We start from the raw sequence: 6037 nt of genomic DNA, 5'->3' as shown, positions 1-6037 counted from the left end.
TGTGAAGAGTAATGTTTCACTGCAGTCTTCACAGCGATCACTTTACAAACCAAGTTTTGCTCCACTCAGACAGGGAGATATTAGATACTGACAAAGTGACAAAAACGGGCATGGTTTGATGGAAAGCCCATCATTTTCGAGTATTGAATAATAAGAGCCAACATTCATAAACAAAGCAGAACCAGAACCAGTTCTTTATTGCTGTCCCAACGCACTGAAGTGAAAATTTGCATTTTAATTATCAATTAACTATCATCAAATGTTGCATAATCTTATTTTAGTTTTTTGTGAAGCGATTGTTGTGTAAAGCAGACATTTGTCTACACTGTTACATTCTTGCTGGGAGCACGAAAGAGTGTTACACACAGAGTACCTATGAAATATGTTCTGTTTCCTTCATGCTGTGAGTCTGATTCCCCTTAAAAATGGGCATAGACACTGATCTCATTCAGGAGAATAAAGCTGGTAAAGGGTGCAAACCTTTCCACATCACAACAGATTCACCGGCTTTAAACATTACAGGTAAATAAGGTATACTGCGACATGTATGTTATTTTTGCAGTTTCTGGTCAGATAATGCACCCATTTCTTTCATGGTGACACTGGGAAACTTGTGGCATCCAATGGAACCGGAACTGAACTCCACTGTTGCACCGAATAGTGAGCCACTGCTTGTGAATGGTCCATAAGTTCTTGCTGCACCCTGGCTGAGATTCCACATCCTCCAGCTACACAAAGCACCCGCCAGATGCATCTCTACATGTACGGGTGGAATTTGTAAACAGCAGAAAAGCAGAAAAACGTCTCAAATGTTTCAGAGGCAGAAACATGTTGTCAATATTCCATGAAAGTGGTCCCTGATAGACCCAACATCTGTCAATATCACACAAATACACATTTTGCCCTTGCTCTCTCCCCATCCTGCACACTCTCACCTCTCTGCACTTATCGTAATGGTTCGGGGTGTACTGAGTTAATGCACCTCTGTCCATTTTCTCCCCTTGCCCTCTCTTACCTGGGCACTCTGAAAGGGAAAATTGAATTAATTCCCACATCAACTGTGCCTCCTACATTCAACATTGACGCACTGGAGACAATTGACAGCTGCCAATTAATACACTCACCCTCATGTTTTGTTGACGGGGGTGGGGGGGGGGGAGAACGGAGTGCTGAGGGAAATCCATGTGGTCACATTGAGAATGTGTAAGACATCTACAGAAGTGTCCGAAGCCTGTAACACATTTGTGACCCTGGCACCAGGCGAGCGGACTGACTGAATGTGCCTCCCTGCTGCTGGGAGTTTGACTACTTTCACAACAGCTGCAGAAAGGGTGGTAATGTAGCAGGATCCTCTTTTGAGTCAGTATGGGGAGAAGTTGGGATTAGGAGGTAGATTTTGGAAAGGTGCACAAATAACAGGGTTGTTAACATAGGTGACTTTAATGTCCCTAATATTGATTGGCACTTGATTAGTTCCAAGCGTTTAGATGAGGCAGAGCTTGTTGAGTGTGTCCAGGACAGATTCCTGTCACAGTATGTTCACAGATCGGCTAGGGGAAATGCCTTACTAGATCTAGTATCAGGTAAAGAACTGGCTCAGCTCAGATCTCTCAGCAGGTGAGCATCTGGGGGACAGTGATCACCACTCCCTGGACTTTGGCATTATCATGCAAAAGGATAGAATCCGAGAGGACAGGAAATTTTTTAATGGGGGAAGGTAAAATAATGAGGCTATGAGGCTAGAACTTGCGGGTGTGAATTGGGATGATGTTTTCGCAGGGAAATGTACTATGGTCGATGTTTAAGGGTCTCTTGCAGGATGTTCAGGATAAAATTGTCCCGGTGAAGAAGATAAAGAATAGTCGGGTGAAGGAACCATGGGTGACAAGTGAGTTGGAGAATCTAGTCAGGTGGAAGAAGGCAGCAAACGTGAGGTTTAGAAAGCAAGGATCAGATGGGTCTATTGAGGAATATAGGGTAGCCAAAAAGGAATTGAAGAAGGGGCTAAGGAGACCAAGAAGGGGGCATGAGAAGACCTTGGCAAGTAGGGTCCTCAATGAATACTTCTCTTCGGTATTCACCAATGAGAGAGAACTTGATAACAGTGAGGACAATGACTGATGTTTATAATCTGGAGCATATTGATATTAAGGGAGAGGAGGTGTTGGGAGTTGTTAAAATACATTAGACAGATAAGTCCCCGGGGCCTGACGGAATATTCCCCAGGCTGCTCCACGAGGCGAGGGAAGAGTTTGCTGAGCCTCTGGCTAGGATCTTTATGTCCTCGTTATCCACGGGAATGGTACCAGAGAATTGGAGGTAGGCAAATGTTGTCCCCTTGTTCAAAAAAGGTAGTAGGGGTAGTCTAGGTAATTATAGACCAGGGATCCTTACGTCTGTGGTGGGATAGCTGTTGGAAAAGTTTCTTAGGGATATGATCTATGGGCATTTAGATAATCATGGTCCATTCAGGGACAGCCAGCATAGCTTTATGAAGGGCAGATCACGTCTAACAAGCTTGATAGAGTTCTTTGAGGAGGTGATCAAGCACACAAATGAGGGTAGTGCAGTGGATGTGATCTACATGGATTTTAGTAAGGCATTTGACAAGGTTCCGCACGGTAGCCTTATTCATCAGGTCAGAAGGCATGGGATCCAGGGAAGTTTGGCCAGTTGGATTCAGTATTGGCTTGCCTGCAGAAGGCAGAGTGTCATGGTAGAGGGAGTACATTCAGATTGGAGGGTTGTGACTAGTGGTGTCCCACAAGGATCTGTTCTGGGATCTCTACTTCTCATGATTTTTATTAATGATCTGCATGTGGGGGTAGAAGGGTGGGTTGGCAAGTTTGCAGATGACACAAAGGTTAGTGGTGTTGTAGATAGTGTAGAGGATTGTCAAAGATTGCAGAGAGATATTGATAGGATGAGGAAGAGGGCTGAAAAGTGGCAGATGGATTTCAACACAGAAGTGTGAGTTGAGGGATAGAGTTTAAGGGTTATGATCAGAGATTAAGGGATCTAGGGCTTTACTGTTTGAAGAAAAGGAGGATGAGAGGAGACATGATAGAGGTGTACAAGCTAGTAAGAGGAATGGATAGAGTGTATAGCCAGCGCCTCTTCCCCAGGGCACCACTGCTCAGAACAAGAGGACATGGATTTAAGGTAAGGGGTGGAAAGTTCAAGGGGGATATTAGAGGAAGGTCTTTTTACTCAGAGAGTGGTTGGTGCATGGAATGCACTACCTGGGTCAGTGGTGGAGTCAGATACACTAGTGAAGTTTGAGAGGCTACTAGACAGGTATATGGAGGAATTTATAAGGTGGAGGATTATATGGGAGGCACGGTTTGAGGGTCGGCACATCCTTGTGTGCCAAAGGGCCTGTAATGTGCTGTACTGTGTTCTCCATTCTCCATTCTAAACTATGTCAAAGCTAGATAATCCAATCTTTGAAAGTTCAAAATTCAAAGTAAAATTTATTATCAGAATCTAAACATGTCAACACATAAAAACCTGATATTATCTTTCTGTGGGCATTCTTAGCCAATCTATGGTACAGTAACCATAAACTGTAATCGTCAGGAACAGTTAATGTGTAACTGCAGATATAAATAAACTGCAATAAATAGCAAGCTTGAATATAACAGAGTCCTTAAATCAGTGTAGCTCTCCCCTTTTACTCAAGAGCCTGGTAACTGCTTCTGAACCTGGAGGTATGAGTCCTGAGGCACCTGTTCCTTCTACCTGATGGCAGCAAGGAGATAAGAGCATGACCTGGGTGTTGAAGATTCTGACTATGATTGATGCTTTTCTAAAGCAACATTTCATGTAGTTGTGCTCAATTGTTGGGAGGGTTTTACCCATTTTGTACTGGGCCAAATCCTCAACCTTTTGCAGGAGTTGATAACGTTTCAGTCTGAACACACAGCTATTTGCCCTGGTCAATTCAAACCAGGCATTAATGATTTAGATTCTGACTATCCCTTGGCAGTGCAACTGGAGCACATGCCAACCTCCGTAAACTGCTGGGGAAGTACAGGTGCTTTTATGCTTTCTTCACAATCAATTCAAAACATAACAAAACAGAGTGATATTTGAAGAATAACATTTGCAGTCTGAATGGACAGCTGCTTGCCCAGATGAATTCAAAGCTAGTATTAATGATTTGGATTCCCGCTCTCTCTTGGCAGGGCAGCTGGAGCAGACCTTCAGCGATTTCTGTCTGTGTATTTCCAAAGAGCTCGGATGTTAGACACTGATGAACCTGGCAGAAGGTTAATCAATGGCCAGACAGCAATGGCACCCAAAACAGCACTGGGGCACCCAATGTTGTGTAGTGGCACATGCTCATCTGGAGCTGTCGTTGTTTAGTGATTCAATCCGAATTGTGACTGTGAAATTGACAAATACTATTCCACAGGAGGTAGTATTCTACATTTGAATGAATCACAGTTTAATACTAAGTCCATTTCTGTTTCCCCGCAATGACATCAGTTGATTTTGCCCCTCTGCAGTGAATGGATTCCCCTTCAGCCTGAAACAGATGTAAGAAATCAGAGGATGTTATACAGTTTGACTAACAGGTCTTGCTATTTCAGCAACAAGTAACTCCAGGAAAGACCAGTGAAGTTTTATTGCATTGAATATTAATATAGTACTCACGTGATTTGTCTGAAACTCTTGCGTTGCAGTATCAGCCGGCGGAACGAGTGGGCGGATTTGTCTGTGAAGGAGTTTCCTCCCAGGTCCAAAATTTTCAGTGATCTCATTTTGTTGAGAATGAGGCAGAGGGAATCGGTGCAAGAATCGGTCAGACCGTTACTGTGCAGACTGGGGATCAGAGAGAGAAAGAACAAGAATTGGATAATTCGCGTCTCTTTTTATATATAATTGCACTGAAACTAACATGGATGATAAGAGTTAGTGAGTCCTGGGTCATGGCACCATACAGCATTGAAGCAGGCCACTCTGTCTTTTCACTTTGTCAAGACTCGGCTTCCAAAACTCTGTCCGTGTGTGTATTACTGGTACGCACCATTATTTGGTTGAAAATCACAGCAGCAACTATTCCCCATCTCTCTATTTCAATGAAACGCTGCCATCTTACGTAGGGAGAACTATCCTGCAGTATTTATCTATACCTTGTTTTTCAATATCTCATTCGCCACTCTAAACCTCTTCTGTTCCAGGGAAAACTGACTGAGCCTCCCCAGGCTCTCAGAACAGAAATATAACGTTCCAGGAGATACCCTAGCAAGGGCAACTTGACAATAGATTCTGGAATATGGAGAAAATCACAAATCGCTAGAGGACCAAATGGCCATACAGAATCTGTGGAGGCAGAGTTGCCATTTCTGATCAAGACACTGAATGAGGACCAACATCCTGTCAATTTTCACTGCAACATCTCCGGCGCTGTCACATTCTTCATGTCACATGATGACCAGAACTGCATGAACCCCAGCTGGGATCTGAGCAATATTTGATGAAGTTGGAGATGAACTTCTCATTATCTGGGTCACTGTAATCAATGTGCCAAGTAATGAAGGTCAGTCATCCTAGGGTCATTTTTACCACATTGAGAATGATGTTCACAGTCTGTTAAGTGTTAGGAACATATCTTGTTACACGAATACTTACTCCAGTTCCAGTAGTTTATTTTGGCTCTCCACCGGCAACTCAGACAGACGTTTCACCCGAGTCTCCGATATTGTAATCACCCAGTGACAGAAGCTTCAGGGAGCAGTTTGTTTTGAAAGCAACAGCAAGATCTTCACTGATTGAACCTGTGACAGCGACATCCCATAATCTGACAAACAGAGATGAAGATGGAGATGAAGTATGTAAAATTAAGAATTTATTTTCACTTCCAATTCACCGTTTGCAGGCTCGAAGAGCTGAATGGTCTACTTCTGCACCTATTGTCTATTGTTTGTTGATAATACTCCCCAGCTGTAGATGTAATATTATTAATATCAATATTAAAATTAAAGTTATAATTAATTAAAAATTATAATTAAAATTCAGACATAGTAGTTGT

The sequence above is a fragment of the Hypanus sabinus genome, chromosome 18 (assembly GCF_030144855.1).
Source record: "Hypanus sabinus isolate sHypSab1 chromosome 18, sHypSab1.hap1, whole genome shotgun sequence".
Lineage (NCBI taxonomy): Eukaryota > Metazoa > Chordata > Chondrichthyes > Myliobatiformes > Dasyatidae > Hypanus > Hypanus sabinus.
The sequence above is the reverse complement of the archived record's forward strand: the minus strand, read 5'-3'. Positions refer to the sequence as shown.